This window comes from Agelaius tricolor, unplaced genomic scaffold (genome assembly GCF_023055355.1).
Source record: "Agelaius tricolor isolate 1412-34295 unplaced genomic scaffold, bAgeTri1.0.p SCAF_6, whole genome shotgun sequence".
In the NCBI taxonomy this organism is placed as follows: domain Eukaryota; kingdom Metazoa; phylum Chordata; class Aves; order Passeriformes; family Icteridae; genus Agelaius; species Agelaius tricolor.
Genome location: NW_027269266.1, coordinates 33,211,477 through 33,232,509, shown reverse-complemented (window position 1 = coordinate 33,232,509; position 21,033 = coordinate 33,211,477). Strand labels below are relative to the sequence as shown.

The window sequence follows — 21,033 nt, the reverse complement described above, 5'->3', positions numbered from 1 at the left end:
TGAAGTTAGAGAGCCCAAAGACAAATAAGGTAAATTAGAAGTAATTAGGACTTGCACAAAGACATAACTTTTCAAAGGAAACAATTTATACAAAGGGTTTCCTTGAAATTAATACTGCATCATCCACACAAAGACAGACATGGCTTGTTTCACTGCCAGCTATACAAACAATGGTGAATTTGATATACAGCCATTAGCAAAGTTAATCATTGGCCTAAGCTAAAGAAAGTGCAGCTCAGTAGACATTCAAGGTCACAGCCACATTCTGAAGACAACTGTTTACTCTTATACTCCTCAAAAGTATCAGTGTGAGCAGCGCTTGATCTCTCTCTGTAGAGGTAATTTGATGTTTCAGGTTAACATCTGCAAATTTTGCAGCCTCTGCTAAGAAGCTGCAAATTGTAGGTTTTCACATAATTATTAATGAACTATTCCTTTATAGTTATTCATATAATGACTATCATTTTTATAATACAGAGTTATTTGAAAAGTACACTTGTACACAGAATGGTTTCTACAAAAAAAATTTCCAAACATTGTTTAACCAATTCCTTTAAGAGAAGAAAGTTTTGCTTTCCAATTAAGTAGCTAGCATCAAAATGGAAAATGCAAACAAGGCAGTATTCAGCATCTTGCTCTTCTATATTTGCTACAGACAGCTCAAACCTTGTTTTAAACTGCCAGTCAAGTGAAAAGAATTTGCAAATATGGGTATTGGAAGACTAGAGGACTTTAAAAATCCAGTTCCTAAATAATTCTGAAATTTCCACTTTCAAACACATGATATTTTATCAGAGCTCTGATTTTCACAGCTTTACATCTTGAAATGATAAATTTATAGAAACCTGCATGCATGTCATGTCAGGCTTATAGCTATCAGCTTAAGAAACAGTCTAATACTGGCAATGCAAGAAGAATAAATTTTGCAATTCAACATGCACTATGCTTTCCTACAATACAGTTTAGGCCCCAGCATGGACTGTGGTCACTGTATGTGCTAAGGAGAATTGCCTTTCACAAGGGATGTAAAACATAATGATCTGGTCACCTGCAGGAATAAGTTGTCAGGGAAATCCTCACCTCAAAGAAAGAATGGGAAACTTTGATTCCAGTTTTCAGTGAAATTGTGATTACTTAATTTCTATTCCAGTGGTAAAAATGTTAGCCCTAATGGCCTAAAAAAATTAAACTATAACTTCTGAACATTCATTCTCACTTTCATGCCCTTTTCTGTCAATCCTGTTGAAGCTGCTGTCCCATTTTACTGACATAATTGATAGCTTATCTCAGATGTTCTTTACACCAGGGTAAGGCTTCCATAAGTACAAGTACATAACTATAAACTCTTATGTTATTAAGAAAGCCTTGCTATGCTACCATAACATTGCATTTTTGTTATTTTAACTAGCTCATTGTTCTGAAAAAATAATATGTAATATGTTCTTATTCTCCCTTAAGCATCAAAGCTGAGATCAAACTGCCTATGTGCATAAAGGTGTAAATATCTTTCCTGTACAGAAAATTGTTAGCTGTTTTTAAAGGAAGTGCACAAAGTACCTAGCTCCAATCTTACATCCATTTACTCAGGACAATGATTTTACTTTGTACAAGGAACAGCAAATTGCAGTCATTTGCAACTGCAACAAAAAAATTTTCCTGATAAAAGATGTTTTGATTTGTAGGCCTAGTTCTGAATTGCTAATAAAACAAAGTGCTGAGAGAAAAACAATATGAGTTTATTAAATTGAAGTTTCAGCCCTTTGACTTATGAAAGGTCCTCACTGGTAATTCCCTGGGAAAGGCATTATATTTAGAGAGGAAATTGTGATTGATACGTACCTGTACACATGGCATAAGCAACGAACATCAGGGATTCAAAAATACTCAACTAGCTTTGCTGCCTGATGAATAAGGAAAATTATTCTAGTGATTAAATGGCAATAGAAATTTTTTTTTGCATTTGTATCTTTCATAGGCACAAAGGAGAAAAGTGGTTTTCTTTGAACAGCTCCCAAGTATACTTGCAGAGCAATCAGTATCTGCTACCATCAGACCAAGCAGGCTAAAGATGAGGACTCACTTGTTTCCATGAATCCTGGTGTCAAGTTTTATGCTGGTTTTGGCCTTCAGCTTTCACATTAACCAGCCTGGATCTGGCCCATCCTCTTTCTTTACTTCACTTTGTGAATATTTCTCCCCTTTCCTAGTGGTTTACCAGTCTCTCCATTCCCACTCTTCACTTTCTTTGCCCTTGTCACCATTCACTGCACCTTTTGCCTGCTGTTGAGGCAAGGCAAGGCAAGAAGAGGCATTTAATTTAAAAGGTACAGTTGTCTGCCCTGGGGAAAGAAACACTGCACATGGAGTAAAATTAAGTAACTCTGCAGGATGATACTAAAGGTTCAGCACAGGCTACTAGTACTGAGAAAATCAGAAGATATGCAGAGCTAGGCTGATCCAGCTCTGAAAAAACCCAGAAAATGTGATTCTAGGAGATATGAGGATGTACATCCTGACTAGAACTGGTAAATATTAGTGCAGATGAACTAAGCTCCACCTGATGGATTGGATAGAAGATTGAAGTATTGGAGAAAAACAAGCAGGTCAAACAGTCTGTGCAGAGGAAAGGAGAGAAGTAACCACAGCATACTCATTTTGCAACTACTCCAGGCCTTTGCAGCTCTTGGTACAGTCTGTTCAGAGCAAACCCAAGTACCCCCACATGGGACTGCATAATTTATCCTACTGTTAAGTCAATGTAAACTCATGATCACTTGATCCAAGGATATTTTGTACAATCCGCTTTTGCATAATTTCCTTGCTACTTAGTCATTTCAAGGCTAAAAAAGGCTTTCATTCTGCATTAAATGCCCTGTTAGGCCCCACATCTATCACTCACACAGTACCTTACACAGATATTCCCCACCCCCTCTGCCAATTTACTAATTTAGGGGCTAATCCATCTCTTATTTTTATATTGCCAAATTTTCCTTTGTTTTCAGTAGAAGTGAGATCAGTTCTTTAGGGTTTAACTCTGAAAATATTCCAGGATATATGATCTGCAGCAACAGAAGTAACATCACTAACATGTTAAGCTGTTCACACTCACGCAACTGACCAATAAAAGCAACTTTCTATCCAAATCCTGGGCAGAATCTGACAGATATTTTTGCAGTAATTTACATATCCCCAAGAGAAGCAAACATTCCCTCTGAAAATAAATTGCCAAAACCCCAGTCTGTTTTCCTGGTATATAAGCCAGTCTTGCCTTTTATGCTTATGATTTTCTTTACATGTCTACTCAACTAACACAGCAGATACACAGATTTTGAACAGACAGTGTTATTTATTTTCTTCTTTAGCATATAAAAATGTGTAACTGACTTGGACAAAAGCCAAAAACCTGCCAGGACTATTTTATACACATCAGTAGTGCTGCTGCATACATATTTTTCTCTCACACGTAACTATGCCAGTTAGGAAAGCAGGAACATAATAGCTTTAAAACAATACAGGGTACAAAAGAGGAACAAAACACCCCAAGACCTCCTTTGTGACTGCAGTACTATATTCTGTCCTCCTCTTTTTTCTTTTTTTTTTTTTTGTTACTTATAATGAAAAGAGGAAAACATGATATAGTAACTAGAAGTTAAATGGTAGAGCAGTCATTTACAGACCTGTGCATGGCTTGTGAAAGGCAGCAACACAAAGGGGTTACTATCTCTAAACCCATTCATTCACTTCCTTCATTTTACCCCTCTCTTATGAATGAAGCAGAAGCACTGTAAATTTCCAGCCAACACATCCATTTGTCAAGGCAGGCACGGCAGTTGCCACCAGGGTAAATGGAGGATATAGAATATCCATTACACAGAAGCTGCAGAGCAGACACACTTTGTTTAGTTTTCTTGGACACTTGTAAGAGCAGGGTCAGGACTGAGCAAGCGCTTTCATGCTGAATTTTCTGTTCTTATGCTTAGAGAACTTAATTGTGTAGGGACTTTTGGCCCAGTTTCCCCCCACTTTTCACTTTAGCACTTACCCTGTAGCTATAGCATAGCTGCTATGTTGCTCTGCTCTGCCTGGGCTAGCTGCAGAGTGACACCATTCACACTACAGAGAGTTATCTATCTATTTGTAACAACAGGGAAAGATGACACAGGGTCAATGCAAAGAAGAATTAGGCTCTCCATGCATGACCTTACTTGAGAGAGAGATATTTCTGGTAGTGAAATCCGTTTCAGCTGTTGTTTCAATTACCATGGCATGAAAACATGCTTTTTGCATCTTGTGGAAATCCTTCAGCTGTTTTACATTCTTTCAAAGCAATCAAAAGGCAGCTTTACAGCTGTCATGTATGTAATACTGAATGAGTTCACTTCATAATACTCAGAAGTCAAATTAAGGTGGGTGTATTCAAAAAAATATAATTTTGCCTGAAAATACAGTTTCTTTCCAGTCTGGAAGCCCCAAGGACGTTTTATTCTGTTTGCAAATATAGCACTCTTTATATCTTTGTTCATCCTGGCTATGTAGCCACCAGACAACCCTGATGCAGAATGACCACAGATAAAAAAGCAACTGTGAAGTACCATTAAGGTTTGCTACTACATGCCCATTTTCAGAAAGCTTCAGTCTCAGAAAGACAGTAACTACTTTGTGTAAGAACATAGACTAATTGAGGAAGATCTGTAAGAACAGTGTTAAAGGCAGCCCAGAAAGCTGCATCTCAAAACTGCATAGCAGCCACTGGTAAGTCAGTGTAATGTGAGTACTAAAGACTTCTAGATAAAAGACTTGACTGGGTATCTCACTTGATTGCTATGTTTATTTAGATACTTAATTCATCTACACTCTGAAGAAGATGGGAATTTTTATTCTGGTGCAGCAGAGTCTAGCATCATTTTCCCCAGAGCTTCAACTTTTCATGTGTGATCTCGTTTATTAGAACTTCAATGAACTGCATAAAATACCCACATAATAATGCAGCAGATGCTCACACACATGCAGGATCAGTAACTAACAGGGCAAGAAAGCTGAGCTGAGCCTGTCCAGTCTCACCTACTTCGCATGACTGAACAGAACTAGTCCCAGTCAGAGAAGAAAAGCTTCCACAAAAGCAAATGTGTCTGAAAAAATAATTATTATAGGTGAGTTATGACTTATAAACAAAGAGATTTCATATCAGTCTTTTCCCTGTTTTGCTTCTCTTTGGAGCTAAAATATTTTAAAATATTAATACTAAACTTTTTAATACTTAATATAAGTGGTTTTTTTTAGATGTAAAATAGTAAATTGTGTTATTCTGCTTTGGAGTTCTCAACATCTGTCTCTTAAAATGTGCAAATATTTTTCTATTTGTTATGACTAAGATATTATTTTCTGTTCAAGGTCTTCTTTTCAGAGGACAATGAGTTTCCCAAAATACAGACCTCATCAAGCAATAAAATGACTAAGTACAAAGATAATAATGCTAATAACTATTAGCATCTGGCTATATCCTGTTAGGACAAACAACATTCTACAAACAGTGCTGACTTTTATGGTGTGACTGCTGAGATGTGACAGTGCTATGTTTTGATTTACTGTTAAAAACCCAACTATCCAAGTACTTTCTGCAAGTTCAGATTTAGTAGTCATTATGGACAGACTCCAAACATTGTGAATTCCCATACTGCAGTAACAGAAATTGAGATGTCACAGGATCTTTATTTATATATATTTCCTCTTATAGGTGAGGAAAGAATGAGAGAAAAAAAGAGGAAGTCACTTTGTATTATACTACATGATTTGATAAATACAGTCATATGTTGCCCTTTCCAGTACAGTACAATCATAGAATCTGAATTTCAAGTGCATCTCAATTATTTTCAGGCATAGATCCAAACCAGCAATAACTTGAGCACTGCAGTTAATGAATTAAACATTGCATCTGCCCCTAAGCAACCAAAGTCTGTATGCAAAGCTGGTCAAACTATTTATACACCCCTGTCTTTAGAGAATATACATCCTTTATTAAAAAAAGACAAATAAAAAAAGTTTCATACTTCAATTGCAAGCCCCATTCCGTAACCTGCATCTGGTCCAGGAAAAACATCAACTCCCACAGCATTCTTTCTGGTTATGAGTCTAACCCAGATTTTGCCATCATTATTTTCAGCAAAACAGCCAAAGCAGTCTATCAATTAAAAAACCACACTTACGCAAGCTGCTCTAAGTGTCCCACACCGAGCTCCTCATATGTTATCTTGCACATGGAAGCCGGTACCTGCCAGCAAAGCAGACTCAACCTTTCCACTGCACGCAGGGCACTGTCCCGTACGAGCCGTGGGTGGCAGCACCGCCTGCGCATTCCAGCCGGGACATGCTTTGGGTCACAGCTTCACGCAGTGAACGGGAACCATCCCCACGCACACAAGTGCCTAACAAGTGTCCCAGCTCCGACTGCCATCACGCAGTAAAGTTGCATTCACTTCCTTGATCATCTGCCCTATGGCTTGTCCTTCAGTACAAAGCACGCGAACTGAAGATGTTAACAAAGATACAAACACACGTTGTGAAATAAACAGGAACTTGCACCGCATACACAGAAGGAGAAACTGAAAACACTGATTGTATCAGGAAGCAGTTCAACGACTTGATTCATGCAGCGTGCACAGTAACAGGTATCACTGCTATCGCAATTTCAGCAATATGTCACTGTCTGAATCAGCAGGAGCACTTGCAGACTTTAGCCCAGAAATCCAGACCACCCCAAGACTGTTCGGCGCAGAAATCATCAAACTTTACCTTATATCAGATTCTTCTCCCAAATCAGACTTACTTTGCTATCTTTCAGAAACCTCGCTTAGTGATATTCCACTTTCAGAACCAAACAAAACAAAGGCACGCAGGTCTCATGTGTCCTCCCTATTCTCAAACTCCTGAATTTCTTGAGCGACACAAACCCAGCCCCCCTTCCCGACTCCAGAGATGCAGGCTGTCACATAACCCATCATCTCTATGTCTCTGCAAACTCCGAGCATATCCAAAGAGAAATAAAAAATCCGAGTGCTACCCTTTACCAACACATTCCCTGTCACTCTGAATTAGCACTAGCAGGCTGATGCGAAAGTCACTAGATTTTAGTCTCAATTTTATCCATGTTAATTATTATTAAACCTTTAAGAGCTTCTTTCCAACATCCCTCCAGCATTCCCCCTCCAATATGTACATAAGTAGTTAATACACGGTACTTTTCACAATCACTAAGCCCCGCTTTCCCGGCTGAACTATTCCAGCGCATCTACTTCAATGACGAGAACTGGGAAAAAAAAAAAAAAACAATCAACAACTTCTTGTCATCCACCGCCGCCGGAAAACAGCCCTCTGCTTGACACAACAGAGGAGCAGCACCGCGCACAGCCCGTGCCTGACCTCAGCCACGCTTCCTCCTCCGCCGCCGGGAGCACCCACATCCCAGGGGCGCGGGTGTCGCGGTCACCCGGTGGCCCCGCTGCCCCGCCGGCCAGACGCTGCCCGGGGCCGGGGCCGAGCCGCGGCACCAAATTTGCCCGCCGAGTCGTCTCTGACCCCGCGGGACCGGGGAAGCCCCAGCCCCGGCCCGGGCCCCAGCGGGGACCGAGGGGAGGCGGCGGCCGCGCCCCCGCTCGGCGCTCTCGGCTGGCCGAGCTGTGAGGGGGCCCGGGGCACCGGGGACCCCCAGCCCCGCCCCGCGCCCCCGCCGCGCCCACCTGCTCGGCGCCGCTGCCGACGGGGCCCGGGCGGCTCCTCCCGGGCAGAGGGCGCCAGGTACGGCGGCCGCCCGTCTCCCCTGGCGGGGGCGGGGAAAGGAGGGCAGGGATCTTAGGATCCTGAGGGGGAAAAGCCCGCCCCGGTCTTCATGAGGGAATAAAAATAAATGTGTATTTTTAAAAGTAGTAATTTAACACACATGCACACACATACACAGCCCACCCACCCGCGGGCCCCACTTTCCACCCCCAGCCCTGGAGCGCGGCGGCTTTGGTGCGAGGGTGAAGTCCGGCTGCAGCCTGGCGCACCCTCCCACATGCTGGTGCCTCGGCAGAGCCAAAGCTATTTTTGAAAGCCCACGTGGATGCCACAGTGGGAAAATGCCCCATGGCACGGAAAAAAGATGGCACTACCCTGTCCCCCTGCCCAAACACATCCACCTGCCAAACCACTTCTTCACTGCAGTGCCCTGAGGGCCTTGCACTTGGAGCTGGCTGGGCACCCTTGGCTTTTGTATCCCTGATTGCACACTAGGAGAAAAAAAAATAAAAATCTTGTTTTCTTCTGGATTTATTCCAAGGCTGCTTTAAGATGGGAATATTAAGGTCTTGCCCTAATGAGCCTTCCATGTTTCTGCCAGGGCAAGGGAGTTGCAGTGGAGGAGCCTCCCAGATAGCTGGAGGAATGGGGCACCCCGAGTTTGTCATGTGCATGTGTCTCAAGAATGATGATGATGCTGATGAATTAACTTAAAAATCATAGTGTGGGCTCTGGTCTGCCCAGCAGCCTTTGGATGGTGTTTTCAGAGAGGCAGGCTCATCTTCACTGGATTTCTCTGGAACACCTGTTTAGCTTTAGAAATATAAAATGGTGTTTTTCATTGCCTTGCTTGCTCATAAAGCAGTCCAGACAAATCAATGTCACTTGGACCTGAATGATGGCAAAGTCAGCCTGAGATTGGTGGAAAGTCAACAATGGGCTGTTGTGGCACTTCTACTCATCAGGGCACGGGCATAAAAATCAATGCTCTAGATCTCCATGTCCTGTCTGTCCAGATGTGTGAGTTTGATTTATTATTCTGAAAATATCCTCTTGATTGCTTGCTGGACGAAATAATTTTAAGTCCTAAGTATCTGCCTCAGTTGCTTCCACAGCGGTCAGGGAGCACTAAATCCACTTCTAGCTGGTCACTAGTTTGAACTTCAAAGCACAAAACAAAGCCAAGAGGGTCCTCGGTAGCACTCCAGAAAAATCAAAATATCAGCATTTACTTTAAAAAAAAAAAAATACCACACTTGAAAACTGCTTTCATTATTCATGCAAATTAGTCTCAGCTGAGACTTGATTTTAGATTGCTAATGCTGAAATGAACTTTGTCCACCTTTTGGATTAGATAGAAAAAGAACTTCATAGGAACAGGCTGCAAGAGCTGTAGGAAAAAAACTGGTTTTGTCCTGTTTCTTTCATTTGATTTCTTTCACTTTCCAACAAGGTCCACATAATTTCTGCAGAATTTGACCATTGCAGCAGCAACCATTTCTACCCTATGGGGCTGGACTGACCCAGTACAAAGGTTGCACACTGGTCTGGTGTGAAACAATCAGCTTTTTCTGCGATACACAGTTTGCCCACATTTAAAACCTTGCAGGAGGTATCATTGCCTCTTGGCTAGGTACAGAAACTTGTCATACATTATATTTTATTCAGAGAATCCTACTGGATTGCATGCCTAGGAGTTATGAAAGTCTCCTCTTTCTGTTTTGTCTTTGGGAGATGTAGACGAAAAGGAAAAAGGAAAGAGGTGCTTTCCTTTTCTTTACAATGCTGAATTGGAAGGAAGGTACTGGAGCGCTTGATGGCAGTGGAATAGGCCAAAGACTTCTGGACAAACTTCAAGGAGTTCTGTGAAGGCCAGTGCACTGAAACACTCATTTCTTCTAGTTGTCCACATGTAATCCTCCTCCCCCTCCTCTCCTGCTTGTCTTCCTCCCAGCTGTATCTGAGATCACAGAAAGGGTAATGCAGCAGGGACAAAACTTACCCTACATTATCATATAGGATGTGCTTTTCTGGGGTTTTATTATCTTTCCTGGATTTTATTATCATTACCAATTTAAGATTATTTGAAGTGCTTTACATACTGAAAATTTGCCTCAAACATATTTGTAGCTAACATTGATATGCTTTACAATGCATAGCCATAAATGCAATTTTATTTTCCATACATTCTGCCCGCATAACTACTAAAAATTATGTTGTGTATAGTAATTATATTTTTACTCTTGACAAATACTTTTCAATATGAATCAAACAATACATCAATCTATTTAGAAAGAGAATCTCTGTATGTGTCTTAGACTTGGGCTGCTGGTTCTCTGTAGTTCCTTGGTACCATTGCACAAGCAACTGTAAGGGTTATTTTGGGTTTTGTCACAGGTTGGGAACACGTCTCTGAGGTTGAGCTGGAGAAGATTTTCTGAGTGTCTGTGTTGAGCAACATAACACCCCTGGCCTGTCATCTTTGTATTCCAGAACAGACAGCTGGTACTTTTCTCCTACAGCTGCTACACCTGGTAATTTTCTCCTATATTTCTTTCCTTTGCTGTGTCCTGCACAGTTGAACCCCAGCTGAAGGTCTTCAATATTGTCAGACTTAATGAGAAATTTTGCACCCTTTCCATTTCTGGTCCTGGCCCTTCTGCTGAAAGCCAAATTCGTTATGAGCCTATAGTTTCTAAAACATAGCAAAAGTGTAGCCTAACAAATTAATGTCAGGATAAATCTAACCTAAAACAGGAGGAAGCAGAATCTCTGTCTTCTATACAAGGAAGTCATGACCATTAAAGATGGGAGAGTTGTGAATGGCCTGTGGTGAGCTGCTACAGTATCTGATGGAGACTGAAATTTCATTTTGATTCACCATGTTTTTACTACAAACAAATATAAATTAGAACAAAACCCCACATATAACTTCATAGGAGTTTCCTCCTGTTCATATCTTGTTCAACACTAGATGATGATCATTCTTAGCAAATATATCATTGACCATCTCTAAGTTAAAAATACTTTCCTGCACTAAAAATGTGTTTATGACGCTGTCTTCTTTAAGACTACTTAAAATCCCATACAAGAAAATGAAAAGTACCTGAAATAAATGAAACCAGTGAAAAGGAGGTAGTGTGTCCCAAACAGAGAAAGAACTATTTGGCATGGTTACTGATTTTGAGAACAACAATCTGTAAGGCTTTGCTGGCATGTGCCAACATAAATACTTGCCAAAGAAGTGCTTATACTTATCCTAAGTACTTACACTTCTTTTCCTCTCCAGACAATATAAGAAAAAGCTGAAAATCTTCTTACAGCATTTGTGCCTTGGTGTTTTGAATAAGAAGCACATGTAAAGCTTTCTGGTCACCGCTGAACACAAGCAAAACATACATAACTTTAACACACAAATAAAAAAAACAACTTTGATCAAGGCTAAATATGTCTCAAAAATGTAAATTCATTTGTATTTGTCGTTGTTTATGCATGCATTTGTAAAATATAAAAAAAATACCCAGAGGTCAAGGCATTTTTGACTAATGTAAAAAAATTTTTGCATTAAAAATGCATGAAACTTACAAGCTTAAGAGCAAAAGCAAAAAAAAGCTTCTTCCTTTCAGGGTGCCATTTGATTACACTTCTTGATAGCTTTCAACATTTGAAAATTGTTACAATAATAGTCTCAGCCATTGTGTTTGATGACTTTGTTAGCTTTAGAGCTAACACAATTAACTGAGACATTCCTATGTATGAACAGAGATATTTTTGTCTCCAAATATTTACCTTTCCCTTATTATTGGTAAAAATAAAGTGTTTTCTATAGAGAATTAATAATAGCTCAGAACTTTAATTTTCTCTAATACATTTTAGCAAGAAATTCCTAAGAGTGCATGATTTGCTTGTTACAGAACAATGGAGCCATGTTTACAAATGCAGTTTAGACAGCAATATTGAGGAAAGCTGTAGACAAATAATTAGTAGAGATGATTTCCCTAGAGAGGGGTATTAGTGTTTACTTTTTTTCTGTGTTTTTAATCCAAATCCTAAACCCTTACTCCTGATCTTGTTGAGCAAGCTGTTTGCTGAGTTCATTGGAAATGAAGTCTAAATAAATTCAGGCTCCTAGTAAATAATTAGTGCCCAATGTCAATTCTTTCTCTAATTGCATTTCTTCCACTTATTTCTGTTTGTGCTGTGGGATGTCTTAAAAAGTACGTCTTAGGAAAAAACTTTGGATTTTCCTCAGTGCTTGGTTCTGCCATTCATTTTCTGCATGACCTCTGTGAAAGTACTTAATCACTTTTAATAGTGTGAGTGGAACAAGAATGCATTCATTAATATTTGTGAGGCTGCCAGATACTATGCTGTTGCAAGCATTTACAGTACCTTAAAAAAATTATAATTGCACTATCCAGCTGGTTAATGTTTATCCAGTTACTGAACAGCTAAACAAAAAGCAGAGAGGCGGACCTACTCTTTGCTCTCAATGGTATTGAATTTGAAAGGAATTTTTCCATGTTAAAGCTGTAGAATTAGGCAGTAGATGAAATACCATTAGCAGGCCTCTGTAGAGAATAATGAGCTGAAAGCATGCCCGGTGCTAGTCTGCAATTAGGGTGAAAAGTGAAATAGGGCAAGAATCAGTATACCATTTCAGGCTCTCGCTTTTCAGAGCGTGCCCTTTTCATCCCCACCAGGGGGAGCCTACTTGAAGTTAATAATTAGGAGGCACAAATAGTGTGTTTGAAGAGGATGCTTTCCTTTGCTTTCACTTTTTTAAAATAGAAAGATACTTTGTGATCTTTGTAAGCCTTTCCCCTCCCGGCTACCCCTCCCCTCCTTCCCATCCCGCCCCCTGAAATTCCTTTTGCTTCAGCTATCACACTGTAGCAGAGAAGCAGCATGAGTGTTTTCCTACATGCTGGGCCTATTATTCTGAAGACTTCTGTTTTTAAGCATTGATGTCAAGCGCAGGATTCAGCTCAGAGTTTACCCAGAACAGCAAATGGAAGTCTCCTACATGGCATGCACTGCTATTAATACTGCATGTGCAACTAGTCAAAGTGAGGTGAGAGTTCACATCTTGAGTACAAGTTATCAGATTGTCCTTACAGCTCCTGATGGTAACTCAGGCATAACATTGTTCTCAGCAAATTACTGTACTTCCTTCTACTCTGCCTCTAGAGTGCTCCTCTTCTCTGTCTAGTTCAGCACCAGTCAAACCTGAAATACTGTTCAACTCTGCAGTCCTTAAAGTCATGCTCATAAGGAGGGGTTGGTCTGTGTCATTTGATAATAGGAGGCATGCGGGCAGCAGGCCTCATGATTTATTTGCAGAAGCAAATTTTCAGCTTTAATGTGTAGATATATTATTGAAAATCCTTCAGATTTTCTTTGAAGTAATAATTTGTCCCTTTGTGTCTAAAGAAAATGATAGCCTTGTTTGAAACTAAGATTTCTCTTTTGAAACAGACAAATTCTTTACTGTGAGGGTAGTGAGGCAGTTCAAGAGGTTGCCCAGAGAAGCTATGGATACCCTTTCCCTGGAAGTGTTCAGAGTGTTCAAAGGGTGGGGCTCTGAGGAATCTGGTCTAGTGAAAGATGTTCCTTCTCATGACAGGGGGTTGGAACAGGATGATCTTTAAGATCCTTTCCAACTCAAACCATTCTATGATGTAAATAAAATGTTAGTAAATGCCTGTTCAGCATTTCAGTACTTAACAAAATCTGAAATTTTACGTTCTGCTGCAGGTGAAAAACTTTCATAATACTTGTAGGAACAAGTGGGCTCACACATATTCTTTACAAGTGTTGGAATCAACCATTTAATATATGTTTAAAAGCCTTTTTCTCTTTGAAATGTAGCTGCTGTCTGTCCCAACCCACTTACAGTACTTTAGACTCATTGTGGGGATCTGAAGAAGGGCATGCCCTCTGCTGTGCTGCATGCAGATAGGAGTTTCAATCAAGTTGTTAAGGGGGAAAGATTGCACTTGAAGCACTATCATCAAGTTCACTGCCAATACTCTCAGCAGCAGTTACTATCACTGTCTCATTTTGCTGAAAGTGACATTATTATTTCAGTCATTCAATGAGGTAAAATTCAATAATAATTTATTATCATGGACTACTTCTAAGTGGAGTATTTCTTCTCATATAATGCAAATAATACAAGTTATGGTGTGGCATTGAGGAAATATTACTAACAACAATATGGCAAGACTCAAAAATATAATGGATAATTGCAGGAGGAATGGCTGGAGAGGGAGAAATTAAAGAGAATCATTGAGAATAGAACAGACATCTTGCACTTAGGAAAAAATAGTCATAAACCATAAGCAAGAGAGTTTCACAGCTGGGAATACAGTTCCAGGAATCTCTTCCTCCTGGCCTGGGCTGCTCTTTGGAAAGGCACTACTTCCACAGATGGGAGTCTGTGTCAGTGGCGAGGAGAGCCAGAGAAACAAGCTTGCTGAGTGTCAGAGTGCAGAAATGCTGCTGGACTGGAGTCCCAAAGGGAAATTACTTCTCTAGGTACTCCTGGGAGGAACTTGAGTGGTTTCCCTTTGTTTATGAGGTTACTGAAGGCACCGGGATGGAGGTAGCTATTGGAAAGAAGATTGCTGGGAAAGGGGGACAATCAGATAAGCATATGGAGGGAAATGATAATTTCTGTTTGTGTGTTCGTTGTTTACTTTTCTTTCTCTGCAGTGTATCCCTTTCAGGGCAGACCTTCAAATTACAGAGCTAGCAGAAAAATGGAAATGAGGAAACAGAGCAAGTATCTATGATCAAAAGTATTTCTCTCTCCTACACCAATCCTGAGCTCACTCATGCTATAGAAAATGCAGGAAGCAGGGAGATCAATATAGAACAATGCATGGCATAAGTCTTCTTTCCACAAAACACTTTAGAAAGCCTTCAGAAAAGGTGTTCAATGCCTCAAATGGGTGGCAGGAGCAGTGCAACTGATGTTTTTACCTCACTACTTTATTTTAGAATAAAACTTGACAACATGTTGGCAATAAGTATTAAAAGGAGAGAACTTCAATCTCTTCATTCTCTTTCTTCTGTAGTCTTTTTTTTTCCCTTTCCTTTCTCCTTTTTCTCCTTTTTTCCTTTTTTTTGCTATTTATGGCAAACTGACACGATAATTTCTGGGAGTTGGTGGTGTTCCCATAGAAACAGCCTTGATTTGATGATATCACTGCAGGTTGCTGCTGTTATTCTGCTATGTTCTAATTAAAATAAAATCTTTGTAGATACATTGTATTTAAATCTTCAGACTCTTTTTTTTCTATGCAATTGGCTGGTATAATCTCCATTTTTTTATGGCCGGGTTTGAACAGGGGCCAAAAAAATTATGATGATCAAGACACTGTTCTCTTTGAAGCAATCTTTTTGTCTCAGTTCTCCAGAATTCATAAAGCCCAAGTGGGCTTTTATGCCTAATAATAGTAGTTATAAGTGGCTTTAAGTGATTTGTGGAATAAAAGCTGTAACTGTTACGTACCACTGAGGAGCTGCTTCTTTTACTCAATGTTTAATACTTTGTAATAACAACTGTTTTTGTTTCAGGATCTCAATGCACCTTCCATTATTATGGCTTAAAGTGCTAATGAATTCTGCATTAAAAGCCAGATGTAAAAGTATCTGAGAAAAAAAAAAATCCCCAGAGAAATAGTTCAATTGCCTGCAGTAACTGTCCTGCAAGTTACAAAAGGCATGGTGTGTCAAAACCACTCTTTTTCATCTTCTTGTTTGCATCCACTTCTCCTGTAGGGCACAGAAAAGGCTTAATTGCCTGCTCATCTGTTCAAGATACTGAGATGAAAATAAAATTTTGGGTTTTGTCTAGTTTGCAAAGTGAATGGTGTTAAAGGATGGAAGGCAAAGCAGGATTCCTTCGAGTTTGTGAGAGTTTGAGAGAGACCCACTACAGCTCTTATTGATGCTGACAAAGACCCCTCACCTTCTTTGACACGTGACACGCATGTGCTGTTGCAAGGTTTGCTACCATCTAGTCTGAGGTGACAAAACACCAAGAATACAATCCAGCCCTCACTCTCTGATTTCTCCACCTGTGGTAACCTAGCCCAAATAACCACAAGCATTCGTGCTCCTCAGTACAAGGCAACATGAGTAACACCACAAATTTCATCATTCCCCAGGAAAAACAAGACTAATAAACTTTTTCAGAGGAGATGGTAATTTTTATAAATGCAGAAGACCCACAAGTGGAAAACCTATGAACAGAATTTGGAGCAAGATATTTTTTTCTGCTTTCTCTATCAGAAGCTTGCCATTGAACTCCCTTTTATTTAGTTCTATTATTGTGCTTTGTCATTTGGTTTTAATCATATATTTATCAAGTCACTATGTTCATCCTCGGATAAACTCTTATAAGTAAACTTACCTGAACATGAGGTAAAATGGGTCAAAGCTGAACACATTCTTAGAAAATACTGGGAGATGAAATGTACCAAGGCAGAGATCACATTTTTATTCTGAGACTGAAGGATGATGTTTGTGGTAAGATCAGAGAAAACCGTCTGAGGATCCTTGGTAGTACAACAGTAAAAGGATGCAAGAATATTTGTTCCCTTAGAAAATGTTGCAGTATCCAGAACTGCCCAATCAACTCATCTCGTAAGGATAGGATATACTTCAGCTCAAAAGCTAAATGAATAAACAGAACCAGCCCAGATGAAATAATTTCTAATTGAATTTCCAAGGTTAGCAACGACAGTGTGCAGAGGAGCAGCTCAGCACTAATCAGGCTAATTATTCTGGTGTTCAGCACGAGAGGGCTTTGGAATGGGAAAGGCTTCCACCAAAGCTGCTCAGGTAGCCTGCAGTTCCCTTCCCCTCTAGGAAACTCTGCAGCAGGGCAGGTGCTAAACACCACAGGTGCTCTGGAGCAGCAAACGTGGTGCAGAACGTTTCACCAGCCAAATTAGTCTTGACACAAAGGGCAGAGTGACCCCGTGGAAAACGAGCCACCGGCACGTTGCTCGCAATCAGCCAACACCTCTGGCTTGTACTGCACTGCCAAGTCCATCCCAGCCAACTGGAAAGTCACTAACAAAACACATTTTAAATGTTTCCAGGCAACAAGGTCACCGTGTCTTCCTCAGCTATGCCGTTTCCTTTTTACCCAGCAGGCAACCACTTTGTCTTAAGAGCTAATTTCTGCCTTTCCTTTGCCTTCTAGGACTCTCCAGTGTATTTCATACCACCTTTTTCTCCAGCTGGGGGGCAGTTTTTGGAGGACTCAATAAAAAGGAAGGGATTTTGATGCAGAATTTGCTGAAACCAGAGGTTTCACACCAAGTGGCTTCTATCTCAGCTACTGCTTTTAATGTACTTAGTGATCTCTCATAGATCTTTTTTCTCTACTCATCTTTGAGATCATCTATGTCTCTTTCATCCTGATTTATAAGATATTGCTCCTTTATTTTAGATCTTTCTAAGATTTTCCAGTTTTTAATTTGTCTTTTGAAGAAAAAACAGAAAAATCCTTTTCATTGGACTGGAAAACATGACTTTTTATTTTATAATTTGTAAATATGCTGAGAATTAAACAAAACTTTTCTTTTTTTTGCAGATGATACATTTCTTTGTGATCTTTTGTATATATAGTTTGGAATAAAATGAGATTTATTAGGCAAAAATGTTGTGCTTACAGGAGATACAGCTTAAGGCTTCTCAGCAGCATCAGAAAAAAAGAATTTTCCTGCCTGCAGTTAAAGCCTAGGTTCATTCTACCACAGTAAGGGAGGGAGGGAATGAAGGGAAGGATACGACTATGGAGAAAGTGGGGAAGACAGTTCAGGAGCACCAGACTTGCTGCTGCCAGAGGAAGGGGTGGGGGTGACAGCTGCTTATTCTGAAATGGTTCATTCCCTACTCTGACAGCCCTGATTAGGTTTTCAGGCTCCAACTTTGACAAAATGAGAAGCAGGACCATGGAAGTCTGCTGCCTGTAGTACAGCTCTTGTTGTCTCTGCCGCTTATACTTGACCTAAATCCACATACAGCTCTCACTTAGGGTACAGGAAGATGATGTTCAGATCCCTTTCTTGTCTGATTTGAAGCAAGAAATTGTATTTAGGTCTGATGTTGTACGAGAGTGCCTTGGTCATTGATTATGGGATGAACCTCTGCTCTTGAAACTATCCACTTTGTTTAACTGTGGTCATTGGAACTGGCCCTAGAAGACACACACAAGATCCTTGAGCTGCACCATTCTTTGCTCTCTGACCTAAAGGACATTTGACCTCTATGAACAAGCCCTGTGGGAAAAACTGAGAAAAAGTGTTGTTTCCATGACTGTCACTAAAGCTGGATGTTGTTCTTGGTTCCCAAAGCACAGACTTATTCTTTATTCTTACCAAAACACCCATTTCCTTATTCTGCTTTTCATCCAGTTAGTTCAGCACACAACTGAAATTTATGTTTAGCTTTACATTATGTTAACATCAACATCATTGACTTTCACTCTTCTTGTAATGGTTCCATTCTTTTATGTCACACTAGTGCAGGGTTAAGGTGTTGCAGGAATTTGCACTGAGTCTACAAAAAAAAAAAATCCTGAAAGAACTGGTTTTGTTTCTCTTCCTGAACCGATTTCTGTTTTCTTTTCCTGCATTTCTAAGTTCTGTCTGTTTTTATGGAACTCTGCAAATCTGATCTAGTGTGTATTTCTGCAATCTTAGGGCTCACACATGTGACTGAGGTATGAGAGTTAAAGTTACTGCCCATCAGCTAAGCCATGGCAACTGTCCTGCGTTCAGGCTTAGCCCACAGCAAATGTGATATATTGTGAGTTATCTTAAGCCTCTTTCAAGACAGACTTATCTCTCCGTACTTTCCTGGGAGGCTGCTGGGTGTCATTATTCCAGCTGCACTGATTTGGCTATTTGGGCTCTCAATCCCCCTACCCTGTGAGTAATTAAATCACCTCCCGCTATATATTTAACCTTGAAATGCTTTCCTTTTTTTACTTCACTTTAATTGGCTGTTGCTGCAGATACCTTATCATACTTTGCTCTTACGTGGAAACCTGCACTAAACATTACAGGCTGGTTAGAGGAAGGTTTTCAGTACAGAGGAGAGCAAGAACAAGAGTGGATGCAGACAAGTCTGTACAGAAAGGCAGAGAATCCCTTTCTGAACAAATGGCTGCTGTATAACAAACCACTCACCTGACCACTGATGCACGAGACTCCAAAGGCCTGATCAAAAGTGATGGATGAAGAGAGGAGAATAATGGGTGCACCCAAGGGAATGAATGACAGATGCAGGGTTGGGGTCTGCAGCTGCTGCTTGGGGGTGACCTCAGTGCAGTCTTACTTTGGTTATGGGGCAACTCTGGCAGGCACTGCCAGGGCTGCAGCCCTCTTGTCAGGTGCATTTGTGTTGCAAATGCTGGAGTTGCAGACTGCAGCCAGGCAGAGGTTAATGCAATGCAACAGGGGCCTGGAAAGCTGCAAGTCTAATCATTACAATTGAGCAACTGAAGTAAAGAGAAGAGTGTGACTGCTAAGAGCTCAAATACCAGACAAATGAGAAAAATGTCTGTTGTCCACCCAGGGACTGGGACAAGACAATCTGCAGCCTTAAAAAAACAGTCTGACCTGAGTACCTGTCATTGCTGAGGCTTGGAGTTTGTGTGCCTCCTTAGGGCTTGGGAAAAGTATGTAACCCTTTAGAAAGGGAATGGTAAAAGAGAATACCCAACAATATGCTGTAAGATACAAGAAACCAAATAAATGTATACAGAAGACACTTGCAGCTTGAGGGTTATGGGATTCCAGGAGCTGGACAACTGACCACTGCTTGATTGACAGTAAACCATTTCTGTTTGTTATCCTGCCTTAATAAAGTAAGGCTAGTCATAAATCTTCTGTCAGCCTGAGCTCCGTGGCTGAGCAAGGCTGGGAGTGAATTTGGTTCCTGGGAAAAATAGGATTTGAAATCAATTTAGGAGCAGGCAATTGTGGCTTAGCAGCTGCACCCTGGGGAGCCAGGAGCTGGAGTGAGGTCTGCCTTGGGGAACAGCCAGGGCAGGGTGGGCCTGTGGGAAGAGCTCATTTGAGAGTGCTCGGTTCTCATGTCATGAAACATAATAGGTCTGAAACAAGTTAACAGAACTGCTTTTGAACAAACCTTGTCTTATCCACAATTTCAGCCCAATTAACACACAAAAGAGGAACTAAATCAATCCCAACATTCAAAACTCAATATTGCCTAAACTCAACCCTCTTTCCAAAAATGAGCTAAATATGGGCCAAATGTGGATCAAATTGTTGCATCTCAGGGTCTTCCCTGCAGCTAATAACTCCAGGAATATTCTTCCCCTATCAATTATGTAATGAAATTTAAATAAAGATATTTAATAGCCTCCTCCAAAATGAAGATGAAGACCACCTATCAAAGACCGGTGGGACTGGATGCAGCAGAATCCTCCTGCCAAGCCACCAGGAGGCTGCCACATGTTCAAAAGAGATTAGGGCAATCATGGGACACCTACAAAATCTGCCCTGAACGTGTGCAGTCAGGTTATTACTTTCCATAAGAGTTTTAATGTCTTCAACAGATTGTTCATTGCAGCATTGGGTCTTGAAGAGAAGACAGTGTGCCTACTTCACTATTTCATTACTTTAACACTAATGAAATAGTATAAACACATTATAATCAAGGGAGTTGCACAGTGAACAGCCAAACATTTCCTTAGACCCATGGCCAGATCCCTATATTCTGAGACAGTTGCCAACATTGTGACTATTTTCATCGCAACAGAGAAATAAAATCTATACAAAATATGTTAAATTTTCATTAATGTATATGAATATGTAAAAAGGAAAAGGTTTGACATAGATAGAATTGTCACTGCTATTGCAGAGTATACATGCACCCAAACACAGGAGGGTGCTGCTAAAGAAAGCTGATCCTTGTTTTCTGCTTCAGTCTCTCAATGTGGCTTAGACTGACAAAAGGATTAGTAACCTTGTCACATCACAGAGGTTACAAGTCACAAACTGACACTGCTCCGATTCCCATCACTGTAGGAATGAGAATAAAGGCAAAAAGACTAAGAGACCATTTTGATAGTGGTGTTCATAGCTATTTATTCATTAAACAAGTAGGAGTTTAAACGCAGCAGTTCATTGTTCAGCCCCACGGCCAAATTTCATCTGCTCGAGGTAGCCAGACTTGGCTGAACTGAAGTGCAAACCCCTTGTGGGATGT

General features: G+C 40.5%; 1 protein-coding gene across 7 annotated transcripts in view; it reads right to left on the bottom strand.

Moving 5' to 3' along the window:
- The window catches only part of WIPF3 (WAS/WASL interacting protein family member 3), a 38,171-nt gene extending 30,296 nt beyond the window's left edge, over positions 1–7,875 (bottom strand). For 2 of the 7 annotated variants that reach the window (XM_071429264.1, XM_071429270.1), the window contains exon 1: positions 7,734–7,875. The gene's annotated coding sequence lies outside the window, so the exon portion shown is untranslated. Of the gene's footprint in view, positions 1–2,080; positions 2,291–6,203; positions 6,661–6,789; positions 7,358–7,416; positions 7,705–7,733 lie in introns of those variants that run through there. The other 5 variants (XM_071429266.1, XM_071429267.1, XM_071429268.1 and 2 more) reach the window with 5 other exon arrangements.
- Between the last annotated feature and the right edge of the window lie 13,158 nt (positions 7,876–21,033).